The sequence below is a fragment of the Hemicordylus capensis genome, chromosome 1, assembly GCF_027244095.1.
Source record: "Hemicordylus capensis ecotype Gifberg chromosome 1, rHemCap1.1.pri, whole genome shotgun sequence".
NCBI lineage: Eukaryota > Metazoa > Chordata > Lepidosauria > Squamata > Cordylidae > Hemicordylus > Hemicordylus capensis.
Genome location: NC_069657.1, coordinates 228,827,035 through 228,852,286, shown reverse-complemented (window position 1 = coordinate 228,852,286; position 25,252 = coordinate 228,827,035). Strand labels below are relative to the sequence as shown.

At 52.1% G+C, this 25,252-nt stretch overlaps 1 long non-coding RNA gene across 1 annotated transcript in view; it reads left to right on the top strand.

Annotated features, from left to right (window-relative positions):
* LOC128345946 (uncharacterized) overlaps window positions 1-24,309 on the top strand; it is a 54,179-nt gene extending 29,870 nt beyond the window's left edge. Inside the window, exon 2 of the long non-coding RNA XR_008316711.1 lies at window positions 23,677-24,309. This is a non-coding gene — a long non-coding RNA (uncharacterized LOC128345946). The remainder of the gene's footprint in view (window positions 1-23,676) is intronic.
* Window positions 24,310-25,252: the final 943 nt, after the last annotated feature.

Below are 25,252 nucleotides of genomic sequence, written 5' to 3'. Positions count from 1 at the left end.
TGGGCATTCTCCAGGCTGATAACTTCGCACACACTGAAGTTAAAAGAAAAATTGGAAGTGAATACATCAGGAGAGTTAGAAAAATCCTCAAGTCCAAACTCAATGGCGGGAACACCATACAAGCCATAAACACCTGGGCTATACCTGTTATCAGATACACTGCAGGAGTAATAGACTGGACCCAGGCTGAGCTAGAGACGCTGGATCGTAAGACCAGGAAAATCATGACCATCAATCATGCTCTGCACCCCCGCAGTGATGTCGATAGGCTATACCTCCCTCGCAGCTCAGGTAGAAGAGGAATGCTGCAAGTCCATCAAACAGTAGAGGAGGAGAAATGAGGCCTTGAAGAATATATCAAGGACAGTGAAGAAGATGCACTTCAAATGGTCAATAACGCGAAACTATTCAACACTAATGAAAGAAAGCAGGCCTACAAGAAAGAACAAGTCAAGAACCGAGCATAAAAATGGAAAAATAAGCCCCTGCATGGTCAATATTTGCACAATATAAGTGAAAAATCAGACATCACCAAGACCTGGCAATGGCTTAAGAATGGCAACTTGAAGAAAGAAACAGAGGGTTTATTACTAGCTGCACAAGAACAAGCACTAAGAACAAATGTAGGGATGTGCGGTTCGGTTCGGATCCGGACCGGTTCGTCCGAACCGGTCCGGATCCGGCGGCTCGATCCCGGACCGAATCGGGCCGTTCCGGGGACCGAGCCGGACCGAATTCGAGCCGGTTCGGTACCGAACCGGCTCGGGTTTCCCGAACCGGTTCTGGAACGAAATTGAGTCTCTGGAGTGTCTCTTTAAAGTTCCAAGTGTGTCCTCCATTTTGTGTCTCCTTCCCGAAACTTTTGCTCCTCCTTGCATCCATTTTGTGATGCTATTTCCAGGCATTGTATTGGCTGCGCTATTGATCCTTGATTGGCCAGAATGAGTCCTTTGGTCTGGTAGGCTGCTTGGCTGTTGCACTGTTGAGAGCTGGCACCCTGTTGGCCGTGGGGGGAGTGCAAAGGTGGGGGCTCCCAAAGGAGGGAATTTCAAACCTATATAAACCCAAGCCTCTTCTCTGGAAACTTCTCTTGGCTGCAGTTGTGGGATCATCTCTGAGACCTGCTTGCCCTTTGCTGGCTGCTCTGGTGTCTCTGTGAGTCCTGACTGTGTCCTGTGTCTCTCTGTGTGTGCTCTGTCTAATCCTTTGTCCACCTGCCCTTTGTGACTCTCTGTGTGTCTCCTCTCTCTGTCTGTCTCTTGTCTGTATACTGTGTGTTACTTCACTTTACTTTCTTCTTAATTTCCCCCAATTTTCCCTGTTCCTTGTCTGTCTGCTTTTCTCCCCCCTCCCCCCCTTTCCCTTCTCATCCTTTGGGCCTACCCTCCCCCTCCCCCACTCCCACCCACTGCATCCTCATTGCTTTAAATCTTCTTCCATTAATTATTGCTCTTTGTCCTGCCTTGTTTTTGTCCAACTTTTTGATTTTCACATTGCATTCCATTGGTTTCATTTATATATTGCTTGCTGGTTTTGCTTAAATTGTACCATTTTGTTTGTTTCTGCTGACTGCTGCTGCCCTGCGAGTTGGTTCCCTGAATCCCTCCCCCCCACCCCCAGAGGATTCTGTTGTTGTTTCTTGTTGTCCCATATAATCAGTTTTGGTTCCCTGCTCCAAACTTGCCCCTCCAAGTCCAACCACACCCCACCCCAACCCCACCCCACCCAGCCTTCTCCCAAGTTTGCTGCTGCCAAACAGAGTCCAGTTTTCTTTGCTTGCAGTTCCACTTATTCATTTGCTATTATTAATTTGCAGCAATTGTGGTTTCATTGTCTCTGTTCACTTAGTGGCCCCCCTCAGAGTCTGTGTTTGGTTCCCCCTCCCCACACTCCCACACCCAAGTTTTTTCTGCTGGTTATAGTCTTTCTTTTCATTTTTTTTTAAACTTCTGGCTTGTGTTCTCTTGATATATATTGCTTTATATATTTTGCTACCCTCCTCCTCCTCCTCCCCCCTGCCTGCCCCCCCCACCCTCCCTCCTCCCAGACCCTAGCCCAGGCCCAGCTCCTCCCCCAACCACCCCATCCAGCCTAATCGCTGCTGCTGCCCGAGTTGTTCCAGTTTCTCCTTTGCTGTTTGTTGTTGCCCCCTCCCCATCCCCCCAACACCCCTCTGCCACACACTAGCCCCCAACCACACACACCCTCTCTGCTCCCCCCACCCCACCTCTTTTCCTCCTTGCCCCTGACTCTCTCCACTTACCCCAGGCCCCCTACCACACACTAGCCCCAACCACACACACCCTCTCTGCTCCCCCCACCCCACCTCTTTTCCTCCTTGCCCCCGACTCTCTCCACTTACCCCAGGCCCCCTGCCACACACTAGCCCCCAACCACACACACCCTCTCTGCTCCCCCCACCTCTTTGGACCGCTGCTACTGCTGTGTCCTCCCCCCACACCTGAATCCCCCCTCCCTGCTGCGCTGCGCTTCTCCTCTCTCCTCTTTCTCTCTATCATCTCTCTTTCTCCTCTCTCTCTCTTTCTTTTCTCTCTCTCTCCTCTCTTTCTCTTTGTCCCTGCCCCCCCTCTCTTTTCTCTCTCTCTTAGTCTTTTCTCTCTCTGCTCCCCTTCACTTTCCACCTCCTCTCCCACAGCTGCAGCCGCACACAGTAGCCTACCCACCTGGCAGCTGCCATCGGGTTTTTTTTTCTTTTTATAGTTTTTGGTTGATTTTGTCTCTGCTTGGGGGTGAGTTGAGCGACACAAATAGTGTTGTCTCCTCACTTCTGCCCCTCCATCGTTGTTGAACTACCCCGGTTGCCTGTGTGCCTCGTGCGGCCGCCCTGCTGTGTCTCAGCCCAGGGTGGCTGGCTGGCGGCGGCGAATCCGTGACCAGCAGTGAGCGGCAGGAGAAGGACCGGAATAAGAGGGGTTAGTGCGTGTGCGATTGTGCACCTTTTGTTGCCCCTTTCTCTCCCTAGCTGGCGGTTTTAAATAGGGACACCCCTATTCTGAAATGCATTTGGGTGTGGGGAGGAGGGAGGGAACCTTGGAGAGGAGATGTACTGTTGTAAAACTTGTGTCTTCATGCCCATGCCCAGTAAAGAAATTGCTGCTGTGTGTTGCGTTGCATTGCATGCGTCTTGCAGGTGGTTTTTGAACAGGTGCCTTCCAGAGTGCTTCCTTGCCTCTGGGGCAGTCTGAGTGGGGTCCAGGGTTCTGATGCGATGCTGCCACTACATGCTGGGCCCATGCCATGCCAGAGTGCTTCCTTGCCTCTGGGGCAGTCTGAGTGGGGTCCTGGCTGGGCTCTGATGCTGCCACTACATGCTGGGCCAATACACACATATGATGATGATCATGATGTTCAATCCATGAGGCTGCCATCAAGTGTTTGCTGCTGCTTGCTTGCCATGGCATTGGGCGGGCAGAGTCACAGAGTGGGTGGGTTCAACCTCTGTGTTGGTGTGACTGGGTTCTGGTTTTGGTTGTGTGCAATTCAGAGTCACTAAATAGGCTGCATTGAGTTTGATGCTCCCCCCACAGGAGCATTACTTGAGAACCACCCCCCAGAACCCACACTTTGTGTTCCAGTTCACTAAATAAGGGTTTCCTCCTTTGATCTGCAGGTTCCCAAGCGTTGACTGCATCCCTCCCCCACCCCCGGTAGGTGCTGTGCCCTCCCCCCATTCACTCCCCCCCCCCAAAAAGCTAAAAACTTGCCACCCACACCACAACTACTCCACCCAACTGCCCGTGCCACCCTCCCACACCGGGGTTCCACCCTTTAACCTCCTATTTTTCTAAAAAAAAAAACCCTCCCAGACCCATCTCCCCAATTGCCTTGGTTGTTGACTCCCAAATTCAAAAAGGACACCCTCCCCCTCACTTCGATTGGCTTCCCCCCCACCAGTGTCAGTGGGATGCACGCTTCTTTCCTGGCCCTCACTGCCCACTGGTGGGGACCAGAGAGTGAGGGGACCTCCGCGGGCGATGCTTCTGGGTCCGGCGCGGCTCCCGCTGCACTACGGCACAGGTGGGCCGTCCTGCACGTGGAGACGATGGACACGAGGCACACCGCGGAGGAGGTGGCGGCCGTACTCGACCGCCAGATAGAGGAGTGGATTGGCGGGTGTCCACACCTCTCCCGCGGCTTCATTGTCACCGACAATGGAGCCAACGTTACCGCCGCTGTCGAGACAGTCATGGACTGTGTGAACATACGGTGTATGGCACACACGCTCCATCTGACCGTCAGGGACGCCCTTGGCCTTAAGGAGCTGAAGGCGTCCCAGGAGAAGGGGGCCCGCCCCATCGCAGCTGCTGTTGCTGCCACGGCCATGCTTGTGGATAAGTCCCGCAAGCTGGCCGCCCACTTCCACCGCAGCGAGAAGTCCAGGAGACTGCTTCGCCAGAAGCAGGATGACCTTGGCCTTCCTCGCCATCTCATCCCTACGGATGTGGAGACGCGGTGGAACTCCACCTTCCTCCTGTTCCAGCGCCTGTTGGAGCAGGAGAGAGCCCTTGTCGCCCTGGAGAGAGACGAGTCCTTGGATGTCTGCGACTTCTCGAACGCAGAGTGGAAGCAGATGTCCGAGGCGGTGTCGGCACTCGAGCCCTTCCAGCTTGCCACGAAGGGCTTGTGTGGCGACACCACTCCCTTGAGCCAGGCGCTGCCCACAGCTGTTGGTCTCGAGAAGCTGATGGGTGGACTCCATATCTCTCTGACCACGCCAGAGGGTCGTGCTCTGGCTGGGAGGCTGAGGTCCGGGGTTGACAAGCGGCTCGTTGATGTGCTGGGAGACAGGGAGGAGTATGTCCTCGCTTGTCTCTGTCACCCAGCCCTCAAGGGCAATGCCGTGAGTGCCGACGACTTGCCCAGGTGGAAGGGCATCCTGGTCGAGAAGGTTAGGGAGGAGGAGGCCGCTAGGGCCCGCAGAGACCAGGGTGTTGGTGGTGGTGCGGGGGCAGCCCTCGCGGCCCAACCCGCACCCAGCAGCAGCATGGGCGGCCAGCCGGCGTCAGCTTCCCCTTCCCCTCCCTCTTCCCAGTCCAGCAGCGCGGCATCCCAGGCGGCGCCATCGCAGCAGCCATTTGCTACCGACTCGAGATCCGCCCAGTGGTTTCAGCGGTTCTGCTATGGCGCCATGCCTGGTATGCGGGAGGCTCGACCTGCCAGGCCCCCCTCCAGTGCTGAGCAATGCGTTGCGCAGTACTTGGAGGAGCCTGTGGAGGGAGACGGCGTGGACTGCGCACAGTTCTGGGCGAGCCGCCGCCAAGTCTGGCCGGACCTGGCGGTGGTGGCTGTGCGCCTCCTCTCCTGCCCCCCAACCAGTGTCCAGAGCGAGCGGGTGTTTTCACGTGCCGGGGACGTGGTGACACCCTCTCGCTCCCGCTTGGACCCTGGTCTGGTGGAGCAGCTGGTCTTCCTTAAGGTGAACCTCCCCCTGTTGGGCTACCCCAAGCTGCAGTTTGAGACGGGCGAGTGATTACCGTGGGTTGCCCCATGGTTGGTCACCTGCCTGGCTCGACCTCTGCTTATCCCTACCCTCCCCCCTTCCACCTCTAGCTGAGCTGACGTGACAGATGCTGAGCCGTGCCAGCCAGTCGCAGCGTGTAGTGTGCCCACACAGAGATGCAGTTGTAGTAGTAGTTGTAGTGCTGCGACTGGCCAGATGTTTACAATGCCCACGCCCACCTAAAAAGAAACCCAATGCTGACCAGCACAGGCCCTTTATCTATCCACCTGTCAGCATTTGGGGACCTGGCGTGGGCACGGCACACCCCCCCAAAGTAGCACAGCCCACGGAGTACTAGACTTAGCGGCAGCGGCGGGTATACGTTCAAAAATGCAGTGTAGATATGTAAATACTAGTAAATAAACATGTAAATAATTTTTTCTTTAAAAACCCCATGTCAAAATCAAGCCTCAAAATTATGCAAAAGAAAGAAAAAAAGGTGACAAAGGGAGAACAAAATGATGAATGCCAAATGAATTGATTTTATTGAAAATGTCACCAGAAATCATGTGTGGGGGGCTTGGTTTACATGGAGAAAATGATTGGGTGATTTTTTGAAATGAAACGAATGAATTATTATCATCTTATGTTCATCTTGATTGTGGTCACTGTTGATGTTGGCTGATGGCAAAAAACCCCAAACCATCAGAATAGCAATGAACTGGCTGCCAACACAACATATTGATTGATAACTGTGCAGGGGGGGAATCGGGTCTGTGTGTGTGTGTGTGGTGCAGGTTCAGTCTGTCTCTTCCTGTTGTGTGTCTGTCTGTCTGTCTGTCTGTCTGTCTGTCTGTCTGTCTGTCTGTGTGAATGGATGCCTAGCACTGTCTCTGTGTGTGGATGCTTTCTGGTGTGTGTCTGTCTACATGTTTTTTTTCCTTCCCCCCATGCCTCCCTCCATCCTTCCCCTCTCATCCTCTCCCCTTCCTCTTCACCACCTTCCATCCTCCCTCCCTTCCAGCCCACCACCGCCTCACCTGCCCCCAACCCCGGTCTGGCAGATGATGAGAGTCTGGTCTCTCCCACCGAAGCACACACGTGAGCACGTGTGTGCACAAATATGTGGCTGACCAACTCTGAGCCGGACCCTCCCCCCTTCAATCCCCTCTACATCCCTCTCCCCCTCCCCTTTCCTCCCCCCTGCCTCCCTGCCTCCCTCCCTCCCTCCCTCCCTCCCCCCTCCTAGCTAGCAGCGCACACATACACACACAAAACACCTGTGGTTGCAAACACCACCAGCACACATGCACTCACACTGGTGCCACCACCACCTCTGCCTTGGGCCTCTGTGTCCTTGAGCAGATATGTGGTGGTGGACCAGAGAAGCATTTCTTTCCAGCAAGGCAAAAGGCATGCACTCACTGCACACACACGCACACACACACGAAGAGGTGAAGACGAGAAGAGGCAACTTCTAGGACCAGCAGCAGCAGGTGAGTGTCGTGTAATTGTGTTGCTTCCCAAGGCCACTGCCCATGCTCAATGCTCAGTCTGCTGAAACTAAAGAACTAGCTACAATCACCCTTCCTCACATGCAGCTCAGCTCAGCTCAGCTCAGCTGCACAGCACACTGACTAACTAGACACTACAGCTGGTGGTAGAAAAAACAGAAGTCTAGATTCTAGAAGATGTCCTGGTGGATTCTAAACTTTCAAATCTGTGCTAGGATTGCCTTGCCTCCTCCTCCTCCTCCTGCTGCCTGCAATTGTGCCCTCTCCCCTTGCAGTTGCGCCGTCGTGATGGGTTGGTGATGTGCGTGCGCCGTCTACTTGTTAGCTCTCTCCTCCTCATGTTGGCTGGGCTTGCCAGGCACTGGCTGGCAGCAGCTGTTGGCTGTGTGCTAGGCTCAGGCTGTGGCGCGCGTGACTGGACTGGGAATGTTATTGTAGCGGCAACACTGGTTGTGGTGGTAGCAGTAGTAGCTGTTGTTGTTTCTGGGCTGGTGGCTGCTGGCCTGTGCTGACTCTGCGCACTTGGTCTGGTCTGGTCTGGTCATTGGGATGCAGATGTAGGGTGTGTGTGCATCATCCATGGGGAGCATCAGAGCAGAGCAGAGCAGGTTGGCTGGCTTCTGTCTGTCGGGCCTAGTCAGTGGCAGGCACTGAGTGAGGCGGTGGTTTCTTTGGGCATCACGTCACCCATCATGCAGAGCGGCAGGTCTGCTGCTCTGCTGCTCCGCCTCCTGCTTCTTCTCTGTGTGTGCTGCTCTTGTGCTTAGTGTGCTGCTCCGCTGCCGCTGCTGTGCTGGCAGGCAGCACAGCAGTGGCCTTTTTGTTAGATCAGAGAGTGGGTGTTGTCTCTCTGAGTGTCCTCCTCTTACTTGCTTGGATAGGAGTGGTGGTAGTAGGTAGGCATTAAGATGGACTGACTAGGTGTTACGTGTTAGGGAGCCCAGAGAGAGGGGCCAAAAAGATGGGGTGGCAATTGTTGGGTTGCTCCTAGTATTATTGGTGAATTTCTGAAGAAATTTTTTTTTTCCATTGGCTAGAATGGGGGTTCGGGGCTGCCCCAGACCCGCCTCTGTGGGGTGGCAGCACCGCCAAAGTGGGTCCGGGGCCATGGCAAAAATGCCCTCAGTCCCTCCCAGCAATCCCCGTAGAGATAGGAGTGATGGTTCTGTTGTTTTTCTGAGGTGTTCTGAGTGAGTGTGGATTCTGTGATAGCAAATGAGAGTGGATTCATGGTGTCTCATTGGAAATCTCATTAGCTATCATAGAATCTACACTCAGAACACCTCAGAAAAACAACAGAACCATCACTCCTATCTCTACGGGGATTGCAGGGAGGGACTGAGGGCATTTTTGCCATGGCCCCGGACCCACTTTGGGGGTGCTGCCACCCCACAGAGGCGGGTCTGGGGCAGCCCCAAACCCCCATTCTAGGCAATGGAAAAAAAATTTTCTTCAAAAATTCACCAATAATACTAGGAGCCACCAATTGCCTTGGGATTTTTGGGGTGGAGGACACCCATGGGTGGCTACCACCCACCCCAGCTTTCTTGCCCCTAAGGGCTCCACATTGCGAGTTATGGGCAAGAATTAATTTTTAAAAAAAATTTGTAAAAAATCAGAGGAAGGTCCAATCGACTTGAAATTTGGGTGGCAGGTAGAACACAATGTCCCCTTCAAAACCAGCCACTTTTTGTGATCCGAACCGGTTCGGTTCGGATCCGAACCGGTTCGGATCCGAACCGGACCGGGGGGTGGTCCGGCAAAACCAGAACCGAACCTCCCCGGTCCGGTCCGGACCCGGTCCAGACCCGAACCGAACCGGGAGAACCGGTTTTATGCACATCCCTAAACAAATGCACTAAGAGCAAAAGTCGAAAAGTCAACAACAAACAGCAAGTGCCGCCTTTGTAAAGAAGCAGATGAAACAGTGGACCACCTAATCAGCTGTTGTAAAAAGATCGCACAGACTGACTACAAACAAAGGCATGGCAAGGTAGCAGGGATGATACACTCGAACATCTGCAAAAAATACCAGCTACCTGTAGGCAAACATTGGTGGGACCATAACATTGAAAAAGTTGAAGAAAATGAAGATGTAAAAATATTATGGGACTTCCAACTACAAACAGACAAACATCTGCCACACAATACACCAGATATCACTGTAGTTGAGAAGAAAGAAAAACAAGTCAAAATAATCGACATAGCGATACCAGGCGATAGCAGAATAGAAGAAAAAGAAATAGAGAAAATCACCAAATACAAAGATCTACAAATTGAAATTGAAAGGCTGTGGCAGAAAAAGACCCAAATAATCCCAGTGGTAATTGGCGCCCTGGGTGCAGTTCCAAAAGACCTTGAAGAGCATCTCAACACCATAGGGGCCACAGAAATCACCATCAGCCAGTTACAAAAAGCAGCTTTACTGGGAACAGCCTATATTCTGCGACTATATCTATAACAACTGATAATATAATTCAGCCATCCCAGGTCCTTGGGAAGGACTCGATGTCTGGATAAAACAAACCAGTCAATAGCACCTGTCTGACTGTGTAAACAAGAAAGAATTATAATAACAAGAATGGCTACTTGAAGAAAGAAACAGAGGGTTTAATACTGGTTGCACAAGAACAGGCACTAAGAACAAATGCAATAAGTGCAAACGTAAAAAAATCCACAACAAACAGCAAGTGCCGCCTTTGTAAAGAAGCAGATGAATCCGTGGACCACCTAATCAGCTGTTGTAAAAAGATCGCACAGACTGACTACAAACAAAGGCATGGCACGGTAGCAGGGATGATACACTGGAACATCTGCAAAAAATACAAGCTACCTGTAGCCAAAAATTGGTGGGACCATAAAATTGAAAAAGTTGAAGAAAATGAAGCTGTAAAAATATTATGGGACTTCCGACTACAAACAGACAAACATCAACCACACAATACACCAGATATAACTGTAGTCAAGAAGAAAGAAAAAACAAGTTAAAATAATTGTAGAATAGAAGAAAAAGAAATAGAAAAAATCACCAAATACAAAGATCTACAAACTGAAATTGAAAGGCTGTGGCAGAAAAAGACCCAAATAATCCCAGTAGTAATTGGCGCCCTGGGTGCAGTTCCAAAAGACCTTGAAGAGCACCTCAACACCATAGGGGCCACAGAAATCACCACTAGCAAATTACAAAAAGCAACTTTACTGGGAACAGTCTATATTCTGCGACGATATCTATAACAACAGCAACAACATTGACAATAAAATTCTGGCATCCCAGGTCCTTGGGAAGGACTCGATGTCTGGATAAAACAAACCAGTCAATAACACCTGTCTGACTGTGTAAGCAAGAAAGAATAATAATAAATCTTGATGATCATAGAGCTCATGGGTTGTAAGAAAGTATTCATGATCCCTGAAGGTCGCCTCCACGAACCAAGTTGGAAACCAGATAGTTATGCATTGTTACAAAGCAATGCAGGCGTCATGTATTGTTAGAAAGCAATTTTGGAGTTATAGTATTTCATTGGAGTTATATTCTGTATTTCAAGACGGAGCTGCAGACATATGCAGCGACCGGGATCTCCAGAGCTTAGACATGAGGATGGCACCATGTCTGTGTAGCACAACTGAAGTTATTGATGGTTCACAACCTTTATTTTGAAGGAAAATTAGTGTACGGGACTTTGTGACGGTAGCCTTTGATTGCTAACAGCAATTTTGTTTTGTATCTGTTGTACAGTTTTCGCCAATAAAGCATGTTGGCCCACTGCCCAATGTGGGCAGGGCTGAGGCTTAATTGGGGACCCTTCAGAAGCTCCGACATGTTCCCTGAAGCAAAGCTGCCTAGGCATAGGCATTTTTAGTGGCCCTCAAGATGATTCTGGCACACTTTCAAGCCCCTAACACTAACTAACTAACACAACAAACCAACAGAACCTTACTTATAAATAAATAAGCATAGGATTGGGCTGTTAGTTGGGTCCCCACTAGGGATGTGCCCGGAACCACTCCTCCGCATTCCGGAGGTGGTGGGAGTGCTTAAGGGCAGGGGAGGGTGCACTTACTCCTCCTGCCACATTTCCCCTGCTGGCGCTCTGTTGTATCAAAGCCTCTCGGAGCGGCAGCATGCCTCCCTGCCTCCCCATTGTGATCTTCGGCCGGAAGTGGCCGGAAGTATGTGCACATACTTGCCCATCTTCCATGCACATGCGTGCATGCGATGGGCGCCCAGTACTTCCGGCCACTTCTGAGGATCGCAACAGGGTGGCAGGGAGGCACGCTGCCGCCCCGAGGGGTTTTGATATAATGGAGCTCCGGCAGGGGAAATGCGGCAGGAGGGGTAAGTGCACCTTCCCTACCCTTAAAGGAGCACTCTTAAAGTGCACCCTACCCTTAAAGGAGCACCTCTGAAATCCGAAACGGCCCCTGTGGCTGCAACGTTTCGGAGGCTTCTATAACGGCACATCCTCAGTCCCCACCCAAGCTAACCTGCGATTCTGGACTGTTCCAAGTCTGTCTGTTTGTTTGTTTGTTTGTTTGTTTTGATTGAACAAAAACAGCAATTCACATTGCATATATGTCTAAAGGTGCTTTCGTTGTTAAAAGAATATAATTTGAAGTGGCACTATCTGACAAATCACTGGGTAATATATGAAATATTTTGGGGCTGCACTCGAAATACAATGCTTGAACTGGCCCCTGGCCAGCTGATTGCTGAATTATAGCCTCTTGCAAACACATATTCACACCCCAGGCTTAAGAAGTTGTTCATCCTTGCTTTAGTTATAAGGTAACCTACCATCAGATGGGGCCTGGGAGGTCCTTGGGATGTCTTTTGATGCAAAGATTTTAAGATTGCTCCAGGGACTACAGTTTAGTAGTCATGAATAAAAATCTATCCCACAACTGCTGACTAAAAGCTGTAGGCTGGATTCTCGGGGGTGGTCTTTTTATGGTTAATCCAAAATCCAGGGCAGAAATCTGGAGGTTTTCCCAGGACATTACAGCTGGGAAATAGCTGCAGTCTCATGAGAAAGCCTTGGTGTCACAAGATTTCCAGCGTGACGTCCAGCTCAGAGAAGTTTGGATGCACTTCAGATTTTTGAATTTTATTCCATCCCACAAATCTCCTAACCTTTAGGGGGTGGGATGTCTTTTTGTAGAAGTTCCGTCTGGCATTGCAAGCTGGTTGTGCAATGAGTGTCACTGCTAAAGCCCATCTGTGAAAAACTTAGAAATGTTCTGGGGTTTGTGCAGTCTTTGGACCAGAAATCTCAAGAATTTCCAGACACGTACTTGGCTAAGGGTGAAAGGAGAAAGAAAGGGAACAGCTTAGTAGACGGTATTTGTTGCTAGAAACTCTCTGACTTTTCTAGTCTGTGTCCAATGGAAGCAATATGGTTTCAATCTGGGTCTTGAAAGTGGATCAGACTACAGTGGTAGTCAATATTCCATTTTCACTTCCATATCACTTGCTCAGTCTAGGAGCTAAAGAGATTTAAGGCCAGAGATAACAAAGCGCTCATTTGCACTTCCAGCTTATCCTGAAGTCCTAGCAAAATGTGGATGCTACTGATGCTTCTTTATTGGTGTATCATCTCAAATAGGCATGTGCATAAAACCGGTTCTCCCGGTTCGGTTCGGGTCCGGACCGGGTCCGGACCGGACCGGGGAGGTTCGGTTCTGGTTTTGCCGGACCACCCCCCGGTCCGGTTCGGATCACAAAAAGTGGCTGGTTTTGAAGGGGACATTGTGTTCTACCTGCCACCCAAATTTCAAGTCGATTGGACCTTCCTCTGATTTTTTACAATTTTTTTTTAAAAATTAATTCTTGCCCATAACTCGCAATGTGGAGCCCTTAGGGGCAAAAAAGCTGGGGTGGGTGGTAGCCACCCATGGGTGTCCTCCACCCCAAAAATCCCAAGGCAATTGGTTGCTCCTAGTATTATTGGTGAATTTTTGAAGAAAATTTTTTTCCATTGCCTAGAATGGGGGTTTGGGGCTGCCCCAGACCCACCTCTGTGGGGTGGCAGCACCCCCAAAGTGGGTCCGGGGCCATGGCAAAAATGCCCTCAGTCCCTCCCTGCAATCCCCGTAGAGATAGGAGTGATGGTTCTGTTGTTTTTCTGAGGTGTTCTGAGTGTAGATTCTATGATAGCTAATGAGATTTCCAATGAGACACCATGAATCCACTCTCATTTGCTATCACAGAATCCACACTCACTCAGAACACCTCAGAAAAACAACAGAACCATCACTCCTATCTCTACGGGGATTGCTGGGAGGGACTGAGGGCATTTTTGCCATGGCCCCGGACCCACTTTGGCGGTGCTGCCACCCCACAGAGGCGGGTCTGGGGTAGCCCCGAACCCCCATTCTAGCCAATGGAAAAAAAAATTTCTTCAGAAATTCACCAATAATACTAGGAGCAACCCAACAATTGCCACCCCATCTTTTTGGCCCCTCTCTCTGGGCTCCCTAACACGTAACACCTAGTCAGTCCATCTTAATGCCTACCTACTACCACCACTCCTATCCAAGCAAGTAAGAGGAGGACACTCAGAGAGACAACACCCACTCTCTGATCTAACAAAAAGGCCACTGCTGTGCTGCCTGCCAGCACAGCAGCGGCAGCGGAGCAGCACACTAAGCACAAGAGCAGCACACACAGAGAAGAAGCAGGAGGCGGAGCAGCAGAGCAGCAGACCTGCCGCTCTGCATGATGGGTGACGTGATGCCCAAAGAAACCACCGCCTCACTCAGTGCCTGCCACTGACTAGGCCCGACAGACAGAAGCCAGCCAACCTGCTCTGCTCTGCTCTGATGCTCCCCATGGATGATGCACACACACCCTACATCTGCATCCCAATGACCAGACCAGACCAGACCAAGTGCGCAGAGTCAGCACAGGCCAGCAGCCACCAGCCCAGAAACAACAACAGCTACTACTGCTACCACCACAACCAGTGTTGCCGCTACAATAACATTCCCAGTCCAGTCACGCGCGCCACAGCCTGAGCCTAGCACACAGCCAACAGCTGCTGCCAGCCAGTGCCTGGCAAGCCCAGCCAACATGAGGAGGAGAGAGCTAACAAGTAGACGGCGCACGCACATCACCAACCCATCACGACGGCGCAACTGCAAGGGGAGAGGGCACAATTGCAGGCAGCAGGAGGAGGAGGAGGAGGCAAGGCAATCCTAGCACAGATTTGAAAGTTTAGAATCCACCAGGACATCTTCTAGAATCTAGACTTCTGTTTTTTCTACCACCAGCTGTAGTGTCTAGTTAGTCAGTGTGCTGTGCAGCTGAGCTGAGCTGAGTTGAGCTGAGCTGAGCTGCGTGTGAGGAAGGGTGATTGTAGCTAGTTCTTCAGTTTCAGCAGACTGAGCATTGAGCATGGGCAGTGGCCTTGGGAAGCAACACAATTACACGACACTCACCTGCTGCTGCTGGTCCTAGAAGTTGCCTCTTCTCGTCTTCACCTCTTCGTGTGTGTGTGTGTGTGTGTGCAGTGAGTGCATGCCTTTTGCCTTGCTGGAAAGAAATGCTTCTCTGGTCCACCACCACATATCTGCTCAAGGACACAGAGGCCCAAGGCAGAGGTGGTGGTGGCACCAGTGTGAGTGCATGTGTGCTGGTGGTGTTTGCCACCACAGGTGTTTTGTGTGTGTATGTGTGCGCTACTAGCTAGGAGGGGGGAGGGAGGCAGGGAGGGAGGCAGGGAGGCAGGGGGGAGGAAAGGGGAGGGGGAGAGGGATGTAGAGGGGATTGAAGGGGGGAGGGTCCGGCTCAGAGTTGGTCAGCCACATATTTGTGCACACACGTGCTCACGTGTGTGCTTCGGTGGGAGAGACCAGACTCTCATCATCTGCCAGACCGGGGTTGGGGGCAGGTGAGGCGGTGGTGGGCTGGAAGGGAGGGAGTATGGAAGGTGGTGAAGAGGAAGGGGAGAGGATGAGAGGGGAAGGATGGAGGGAGGCATGGGGGGGAGGAAAAAAAACATGTAGACAGACACACACCAGAAAGCATCCACACACAGAGACAGTGCTAGGCATCCATTCACACAGACAGACAGACAGACAGACACACAACAGGAAGAGACAGACTGAGCCTGCACCACACACACACACACAGACCCGATTCCCCCCCTGCACAGTTATCAATCAATATGTTGTGTTGGCAGCCAGTTCATTGCTATTCTGATGGTTTTGGGTTTTTTGCCATCAGCCAACATCAACAGTGACCACAATCAAGATGAACATAAGATGATAATAATTCATTCGTTTCATTTCAAAAAATCACCCAATCATTTTCTCCATGTAAACCAAGCCCCCCACACGTGATTTCTGGTGACATTTTCAATAAAATCAATTCATTTGGCATTCATCATTTTGTTCTCCCTTTGTCACCTTTTTTTCTTTCTTTTGCATAATTTTGAGGCTTGATTTTGACATGGGGTTTTTAAAGAAAAAATTATTTACATGTTTATTTACTAGTATTTACATATCTACACTGCATTTTTGAACGTATACCCGCCGCTGCCGCTAAGTCTAGTACTCCGTGGGCTGTGCTACTTTGGGGGGGTGTGCCGTGCCCACGCCAGGTCCCCAAATGCTGACAGGTGGATAGATAAAGGGCCTGTGCTGGTCAGCATTGGGTTTCTTTTTAGGTGGGCGTGGGCATTGTAAACATCTGGCCAGTCGCAGCACTACAACTACTACTACAACTGCATCTCTGTGTGGGCACACTACACGCTGCGACTGGCTGGCACGGCTCAGCATCTGTCACGTCAGCTCAGCTAGAGGTGGAAGGGGGGAGGGTAGGGATAAGCAGAGGTCGAGCCAGGCAGGTGACCAACCATGGGGCAACCCACGGTAATCACTCGCCCGTCTCAAACTGCAGCTTGGGGTAGCCCAACAGGGGGAGGTTCACCTTAAGGAAGACCAGCTGCTCCACCAGACCAGGGTCCAAGCGGGAGCGAGAGGGTGTCACCACGTCCCCGGCACGTGAAAACACCCGCTCGCTCTGGACACTGGTTGGGGGGCAGGAGAGGAGGCGCACAGCCACCACCGCCAGGTCCGGCCAGACTTGGCGGCGGCTCGCCCAGAACTGTGCGCAGTCCACGCCGTCTCCCTCCACAGGCTCCTCCAAGTACTGCGCAACGCATTGCTCAGCACTGGAGGGGGGCCTGGCAGGTCGAGCCTCCCGCATACCAGGCATGGCGCCATAGCAGAACCGCTGAAACCACTGGGCGGATCTCGAGTCGGTAGCAAATGGCTGCTGCGATGGCGCCGCCTGGGATGCCGCGCTGCTGGACTGGGAAGAGGGAGGGGAAGGGGAAGCTGACGCCGGCTGGCCGCCCATGCTGCTGCTGGGTGCGGGTTGGGCCGCGAGGGCTGCCCCCGCACCACCACCAACACCCTGGTCTCTGCGGGCCCTAGCGGCCTCCTCCTCCCTAACCTTCTCGACCAGGATGCCCTTCCACCTGGGCAAGTCGTCGGCACTCACGGCATTGCCCTTGAGGGCTGGGTGACAGAGACAAGCGAGGACATACTCCTCCCTGTCTCCCAGCACATCAACGAGCCGCTTGTCAACCCCGGACCTCAGCCTCCCAGCCAGAGCACGACCCTCTGGCGTGGTCAGAGAGATATGGAGTCCACCCATCAGCTTCTCGAGACCAACAGCTGTGGGCAGCGCCTGGCTCAAGGGAGTGGTGTCGCCACACAAGCCCTTCGTGGCAAGCTGGAAGGGCTCGAGTGCCGACACCGCCTCGGACATCTGCTTCCACTCTGCGTTCGAGAAGTCGCAGACATCCAAGGACTCGTCCCTCTCCAGGGCGACAAGGGCTCTCTCCTGCTCCAACAGGCGCTGGAACAGGAGGAAGGTGGAGTTCCACCGCGTCTCCACATCCGTAGGGATGAGATGGCGAGGAAGGCCAAGGTCATCCTGCTTCTGGCGAAGCAGTCTCCTGGACTTCTCGCTGCGGTGGAAGTGGGCGGCCAGCTTGCGGGACTTATCCACAAGCATGGCCGTGGCAGCAACAGCAGCTGCGATGGGGCGGGCCCCCTTCTCCTGGGACGCCTTCAGCTCCTTAAGGCCAAGGGCGTCCCTGACGGTCAGATGGAGCGTGTGTGCCATACACCGTATGTTCACACAGTCCATGACTGTCTCGACAGCGGCGGTAACGTTGGCTCCATTGTCGGTGACAATGAAGCCGCGGGAGAGGTGTGGACACCCGCCAATCCACTCCTCTATCTGGCGGTCGAGTACGGCCGCCACCTCCTCCGCGGTGTGCCTCGTGTCCATCGTCTCCACGTGCAGGACGGCCCACCTGTGCCGTAGTGCAGCGGGAGCCGCGCCGGACCCGGAAGCATCGCCCGCGGAGGTCCCCTCACTCTCTGGTCCCCACCAGTGGGCAGTGAGGGCCAGGAAAGAAGCGTGCATCCCAGTGACACTGGTCCAGAGGTCAGTCGTGAAATGCACGCTTGTCCCGGCCGGAGCTGCACGCAGCTCGGCCGACACGAGCTCCCTGCACCGGCGGTACAGGGAGGGGACCACGTTCCGGCTGAACGTCGTCCTTGAGGGGATGACGTATTCGGGAGCCAGGTATTGGAGAATACGGCGGAAGCCGTTGTTCTCGACCACCTGAAACGGCTGGTCATCGGTGGAAATCATCCCCCCTATGAGGCGGGTGAGGTGATGATGGTCCACGCGAACAATACGCTGGCTGCCCGAGGACTGCGTCCACCGCTGGACGGGCAGTGTAGCCTGCCTGCTGGCTGGCACACTGCCGCTGCCCGCCCTAGTGGCAGATGCACAAGGCGCACTAGCGCTGCCAGCCTGTCCCCTGAGACCTGGGTGGTGACGCTCTAGGTGTCTCCACATAGGCGTCGTACCCAGGTGCGCAGGGTCCCTTCCACGGCTGACAAGCATCCTGCAGTGGACACAGCGGGCGTGGAATGGGTCATCTTGAGGGACCTCAAAATGCACCCATACACCACTGCCCTTGGCCTCCTGCGCCCTGGGCGCCGTCCTAGGCCGTTTCTCGCAGGGTGGCTGCAGTCCTGGGGGGGGGCGGCCGCCGCTGCCTGCCCACTGCTGCCACCCAACCCGCCCCTTCCGCCCTCCACAGCGGAGGAAGGGCCCGGCTCAACTGGCATCGGAGAGGCAGGCCTCTCCTCCACCACCTCGCCAGACCGCTCCCCACCAGAGTGTCGGGCTTCACGAGGGGGGGCCCCACTGAGCGGCGAAAGGATAGGGGGAAGGGGCCCCAGAGGGAGGGAGAACCTGGCTGCATCGCTGCCAGCCGCACGGTCCTCACCGCCCTCTACCTGCTCTTCCAACTCCACAGTCTCCTCCACCTCAACAACTGGCGGTAGCTCAGCAGCACCTGGTGCCGCCGGCGAGGAGGGACCCGCCACAGCCCTAACGGTGCCTCTGCCTCTGCCGCGATTGGCGGCAGCAGGCGTGGGGAACTGAATCCTGCGCACCAAAGATGGGGCCGGAGCAAAGAATTCTCCAATGGGGAGAACTGGGGTGTCCTCAGGCTCCCTGCGTCCTCTCCCTCCCCGTGCCGCAGGCGCACCCCGCACCTGGCCTCTCCCACCTCTGCCTGCCAGCCTTGAGCGAGCCCTGCCCGCCACACGGCGCTCAGACATGCTGCTAGGTCAGAAGGAGGGAGACTTTAGGAGGAAGGCCAGAGAGGGTCAGAAAAATAATTTGGAGGGGCTTAGGGGCCAAAAAAAAGGCAGCTGATTTGGAGGCGGCGGGGGGGAAGTTTGTTTTCAAAAAAGGAAGCCAATTGGGGGGAAAGGAAGACTTTTTGATATGGGGGGGAAGCCAATCGAAGTGAGGGGGAGGGTGTCCTTTTTGAATTTGGGAGTCAACAACCAAGCCAATTGGGGAGATGGGTCTGGGAGGGTTTTTTTTTTTAGAAAAATAGGAGGTTAAAGGGTGGAACCCCGGTGTGGGAGGGTGGCACGGGCAGTTGGGTGGAGTAGTTGTGGTGTGGGTGGCAAGTTTTTAGCTTTTTGGGGGGGGGGGAGTGGATGGGGGGAGGGCACAGCACCTACCGGGGGTGGGGGAGGGATGCAGTCAACGCTTGGGAACCTGCAGATCAAAGGAGGAAACCCTTATTTAGTGAACTGGAACACAAAGTGTGGGTTCTGGGGGGTGGTTCTCAAGTAATGCTCCTGTGGGGGGAGCATCAAACTCAATGCAGCCTATTTAGTGACTCTAAATTGCACACAACCAAAACCAGAACCCAGTCACACCAACACAGAGGTTGAACCCACCCACTCTGTGACTCTGCCCGCCCAATGCCATGGCAAGCAAGCAGCAGCAAACACTTGATGGCAGCCTCATGGATTGAACATCATGATCATCATCATATGTGTGTATTGGCCCAGCATGTAGTGGCAGCATCAGAGCCCAGCCAGGACCCCACTCAGACTGCCCCAGAGGCAAGGAAGCACTCTGGCATGGCATGGGCCCAGCATGTAGTGGCAGCATCGCATCAGAACCCTGGACCCCACTCAGACTGCCCCAGAGGCAAGGAAGCACTCTGGAAGGCACCTGTTCAAAAACCACCTGCAAGACGCATGCAATGCAACGCAACACACAGCAGCAATTTCTTTACTGGGCATGGGCATGAAGACACAAGTTTTACAACAGTACATCTCCTCTCCAAGGTTCCCTCCCTCCTCCCCACAACCAAATGCATTTCAGAATAGGGGTGTCCCTATTTAAAACCGCCAGCTAGGGAGAGAAAGGGGCAACAAAAGGTGCACAATCGCACACGCACTAACCCCTCTTCTTCCGGTCCTTCTCCTGCCGCTCACTGCTGGTCACGGATTCGCCGCCGCCAGCCAGCCACCCTGGGCTGAGACACAGCAGGGCGGCCGCACGAGGCACACAGGCAACCGGGGTAGTTCAACAACGATGGAGGGGCAGAAGTGAGGAGACAACACTATTTGTGTCGCTCAACTCACCCCCAAGCAGAGACAAAATCAACCAAAAACTATAAAAAGAAAAAAAACCCGATGGCAGCTGCCAGGTGGGTAGGCTACTGTGTGCGGCTGCAGCTGTGGGAGAGGAGGTGGAAAGTGAAGGGGAGCAGAGAGAGAAAAGACTAAGAGAGAGAGAAAAGAGAGGGGGGGCAGGGACAAAGAGAAAGAGAGGAGAGAGAGAGAAAAGAAAGAGAGAGAGAGGAGAAAGAGAGATGATAGAGAGAAAGAGGAGAGAGGAGAAGCGCAGCGCAGCAGGGAGGGGGGATTCAGGTGTGGGGGGAGGACACAGCAGTAGCAGCGGTCCAAAGAGGTGGGGGGAGCAGAGAGGGTGTGTGTGGTTGGGGGCTAGTGTGTGGCAGGGGGCCTGGGGTAAGTGGAGAGAGTCGGGGGCAAGGAGGAAAAGAGGTGGGGTGGGGGGAGCAGAGAGGGTGTGTGTGGTTGGGGCTAGTGTGTGGTAGGGGGCCTGGGGTAAGTGGAGAGAGTCAGGGGCAAGGAGGAAAAGAGGTGGGGTGGGGGGAGCAGAGAGGGTGTGTGTGGTTGGGGCTAGTGTGTGGCAGGGGGCCTGGGGTAAGTGGAGAGAGTCGGGGGCAAGGAGAAAAAGAGGTGGGGTGGGGGGAGCAGAGAGGGTGTGTGTGGTTGGGGCTAGTTTGTGGCAGGGGGCCTGGGGTAAGTGGAGAGAGTCGGGGGCAAGGAGAAAAAGAGGTGGGGTGGGGGGAGCAGAGAGGGGGTGTGTGGTTGGGACTAGTGTGTGGCAGGGGGCCTGGGGTAAGTGGAGAGAGTCAGGGGCAAGGAGGAAAAGAGGTGGGGTGGGGGGAGCAGAGAGGGTGTGTGTGGTTGGGGGCTAGTGTGTGGCAGAGGGGTGTTGGGGGGATGGGGAGGGGGCAACAACAAACAGCAAAGGAGAAACTGGAACAACTCGGGCAGCAGCAGCGATTAGGCTGGATGGGGTGGTTGGGGGAGGAGCTGGGCCTGGGCTAGGGTCTGGGAGGAGGGAGGGTGGGGGGGGCAGGCAGGGGGGGAGGAGGAGGAGGAGGGTAGCAAAATATATAAAGCAATATATATCAAGAGAACACAAGCCAGAAGTTTAAAAAAAAATGAAAAGAAAGACTATAACCAGCAGAAAAAACTTGGGTGTGGGAGTGTGGGGAGGGGGAACCAAACACAGACTCTGAGGGGGGCCACTAAGTGAACAGAGACAATGAAACCACAATTGCTGCAAATTAATAATAGCAAATGAATAAGTGGAACTGCAAGCAAAGAAAACTGGACTCTGTTTGGCAGCAGCAAACTTGGGAGAAGGCTGGGTGGGGTGGGGTTGGGGTGGGGTGTGGTTGGACTTGGAGGGGCAAGTTTGGAGCAGGGAACCAAAACTGATTATATGGGACAACAAGAAACAACAACAGAATCCTCTGGGGGTGGGGGGGAGGGATTCAGGGAACCAACTCGCAGGGCAGCAGCAGTCAGCAGAAACAAACAAAATGGTACAATTTAAGCAAAACCAGCAAGCAATATATAAATGAAACCAATGGAATGCAATGTGAAAATCAAAAAGTTGGACAAAAACAAGGCAGGACAAAGAGCAATAATTAATGGAAGAAGATTTAAAGCAATGAGGATGCAGTGGGTGGGAGTGGGGGAGGGGGAGGGTAGGCCCAAAGGATGAGAAGGGAAAGGGGGGGAGGGGGGGAGAAAAGCAGACAGACAAGGAACAGGGAAAATTGGGGGAAATTAAGAAGAAAGTAAAGTGAAGTAACACACAGTATACAGACAAGAGACAGACAGAGAGAGGAGACACACAGAGAGTCACAAAGGGCAGGTGGACAAAGGATTAGACAGAGCACACACAGAGAGACACAGGACACAGTCAGGACTCACAGAGACACCAGAGCAGCCAGCAAAGGGCAAGCAGGTCTCAGAGATGATCCCACAACTGCAGCCAAGAGAAGTTTCCAGAGAAGAGGCTTGGGTTTATATAGGTTTGAAATTCCCTCCTTTGGGAGCCCCCACCTTTGCACTCCCCCCACGGCCAACAGGGTGCCAGCTCTCAACAGTGCAACAGCCAAGCAGCCTACCAGACCAAAGGACTCATTCTGGCCAATCAAGGATCAATAGCGCAGCCAATACAATGCCTGGAAATAGCATCACAAAATGGATGCAAGGAGGAGCAAAAGTTTCGGGAAGGAGACACAAAATGGAGGACACACTTGGAACTTTAAAGAGACACTCCAGAGACTCAATTTCGTTCCCGAACCGGTTCGAATTCGGTCCGGCTCGGTCCCCGGAAGGGCCCGATTCGGTCCGGGATCGAGCCGCCGGATCCGGACCGGTTCGGACGAACCGGTCCGGATCCGAACCGAACCGCACATCCCTAATCTCAAAGCAACCTTTCAAATAGCATAACATCCCTCTTCTCAGATTTGCATCCTGTTTGTCCTGGATTTCTGGAAAAATATCCATTAATCAAAATGATATGTGGAGACCCTTATGGCAAGCAACAAATATCAATAGAGAGAGTCTTAAGTACCAAAGAGGCTATGCTTAATGGCTGCAGGATAAGGAAAACCTAGAGCTGTACAGATCAGGTGGTATAAAAATATGATATTTAATTTTTAAAAATTACTCAAAGTAGTTCCAGTGAAATGAAAAGGACAAGTTAGACAATGCCCTCACCCCACATGTGCTTGACTGCTCTGGATGACTTTGGCTAACTCTGGAGCAGCCTCAATGTGCAGGGACACAGCTCCACTATGGTACTGAATGGCTGCTCAGTATGTTAGCCAGTGTCCCTTTCTTTCTCAGGGTACAAGCATCAAGAAAGGTTTGGTTTAAGACCCCGGCCCCCTTTCCTGGCATCTGAAGTGGCATGGGAAGCCACCCCACCCCAATGGTTGATGGAGCATGCCATGCAACAATCCTTTTCTTCCATTTCCCCAACCCCACCTAACCTCCCAATACCTTCCATGATGCACAGCGCATATTGTAATCTGATTCGAGTGCCTATCCTGCCCAATTCCCCGCCCCCACACCCACTGATTCCTTCTGCCCAATCCTTTCCCCAACCCTGTGGAGTGCACCACATGCCAGTTCCCATCCGTGTTGATTTCCCCTATCCAGTCCCCATCTCTGGATTGCATAGTGCTCTGTGCTAATTCCTCACACCCATCTGATCAGCCCTTTGCCAATTCCTTCCCCCCACCCAGTCTCCTCCCCATTCCTGCCAATTCACACCCCTAATCTCCCTTCCCTTCCCACCCCACCCAATTGCTCCTTTCCCTGTCTGATTTCCTCCTCCATCTCTGCAGTGACAGCTGCAGCAGAGGCCATGGCTAGGGATATGCACAAAACCGGCTTGTCCTGTTTTGTTTTGCTTGAAGCGCCCCCCCCCCCCCACCGCTGGTTGGGTTCAAATTCAAACCCAATTCAAAACAGTTCTAAAAGGTTCTACATAGAAGTCAAGGCATGTGCTCTGTAGTCTGAATTCTATGTCGCATGGAGCACAGAAAAGCTCTCAGTAATGCTAATAGTAAGACTATATTCAGTAGTGAAGGAAGGTGCACTCAAGCATGCATTTCGAGTGGAATAAATTTTGAGGCTGGGCTTGGGATTTTTAGTGATAGAACTCTTGTCAATGTAGACAGAAAATAAAGTTTTCTCAGACATAATTGTTCTTTCCCCACCCCATCCCTTCTCTTTCAGTTGCTGCAAAATGAAATCTTTCTCTCTTCCTGCCAAATAGGAGATGCGGTGTAAGATACAAGAAATCTCTTTTCCAGGACCCATTGGCATATTTCATAATGTCACTGAGTGACCTGGCTATGGAACAACTTCTTCTGCCAGTTGGGCAAATCATTAGGAAGCTGAAATTGCTTTTGTGAATTCCAGTTGCTTTTCTTGATGAACCATTTGAAAATGAAGGCACTGAGATGTAATTCTACAAAGGCACCACTTTACTGAAGTTCACCTACATCCCCCATGCCCCAAATTTCATTGCTAGCATGTGACAGGTGGGTTGTCTGTTTATTCCTTGGCTCTTTGGTGGGCCAGATTCTTAACTGGCAAACTGGCTTTCATGGAACGGTGCCAATTTACATCTATTAGTTTCCCCCATCTGTGTTGCTAAGTTCTGTGCTATTGTGTTTAAGATCTGCCAAGTAATGCTTAAGGTGCCCTCAAATGGTTAGGCAAAGTATTTTACCTTATTAGGTGAATTGGTCTTTACCTAAATGTGGTTAATTTGATAGATGGACTGTATGCTTGCTATCAACTGTAACTGTTGTGAACGGTTTCTGGTCAAGTACTGTAATAAAGATCTATCTATCTAGTTTCTAATCCTTGCATTCTGAAATGTAGGGAAATGGTCTGCAGCAATCTTTAAATGTAGAACTTAAAAGGGATCCTAGAAATTGTATTTAAATCATTTTATTTTTAAAGGGCGTAAATGACTCACATAGTGCTATATAGAAAATCCATATAATCCATATTTAATATAACCTTAAAACTGTTTCAAATAAAAACAGTAAAACAGCTTGTCTACCATCCTGCCCACACCAAAGCTAATGGAAAGTCAACCCCTCCAGCCCATGTAGCTTTACTTTTGTAATCTTTTCCATAAATATATTTTGTATTAATTCCAATATGCAGCAATTTTTCTAACACAACACATGCAAAGCCCTTGTGATGGATTTTGGACAGGATGATCACTGGTTTCAAGCACATGTGTCTATGAGTTTGCTACAGACCCTCCACCCTGTATTTCTTTGAGGCAAAAATGGAATCTGACCATAATAAGTTGTTCTAGTAAGAACTACCCTGCCTACTTTCCTTTCATTATCTCTACAACTGGACTAAAGTTTGTCTAAATTGGTTAGGCAGTTCACAAGTTAGCCCACTTGTGCTTTAAACATTCATGTATCCACCATCTTGAATTGCAGGCGGTGGGCGGAGACATTATCACAAACTCTGCATTTGAGATGTCTGTATGTGTCCCTACAACTGTACCCGACTGGGTTCATATCAGTCTAGGCATTGCAAAGTTGATAAAGGACACACGGACAGACATACACACAGAATGCTAGGTGATCTCATAATCCTACTGGAAAGTAGGCTTAAAATAAGAAGAATTTCTTAGATACCTGGGCTGGGTTTTGAGAATATACAGGGCTAGTAAAGCATAATGGCTAAGGAGACTAGTTTGAAGTGCAGTGCAGTACAATACAATGTTTTGATAGCTGCACACTCCTGTGAGATACATCGAAAGCTGGCCGCCCCTGAA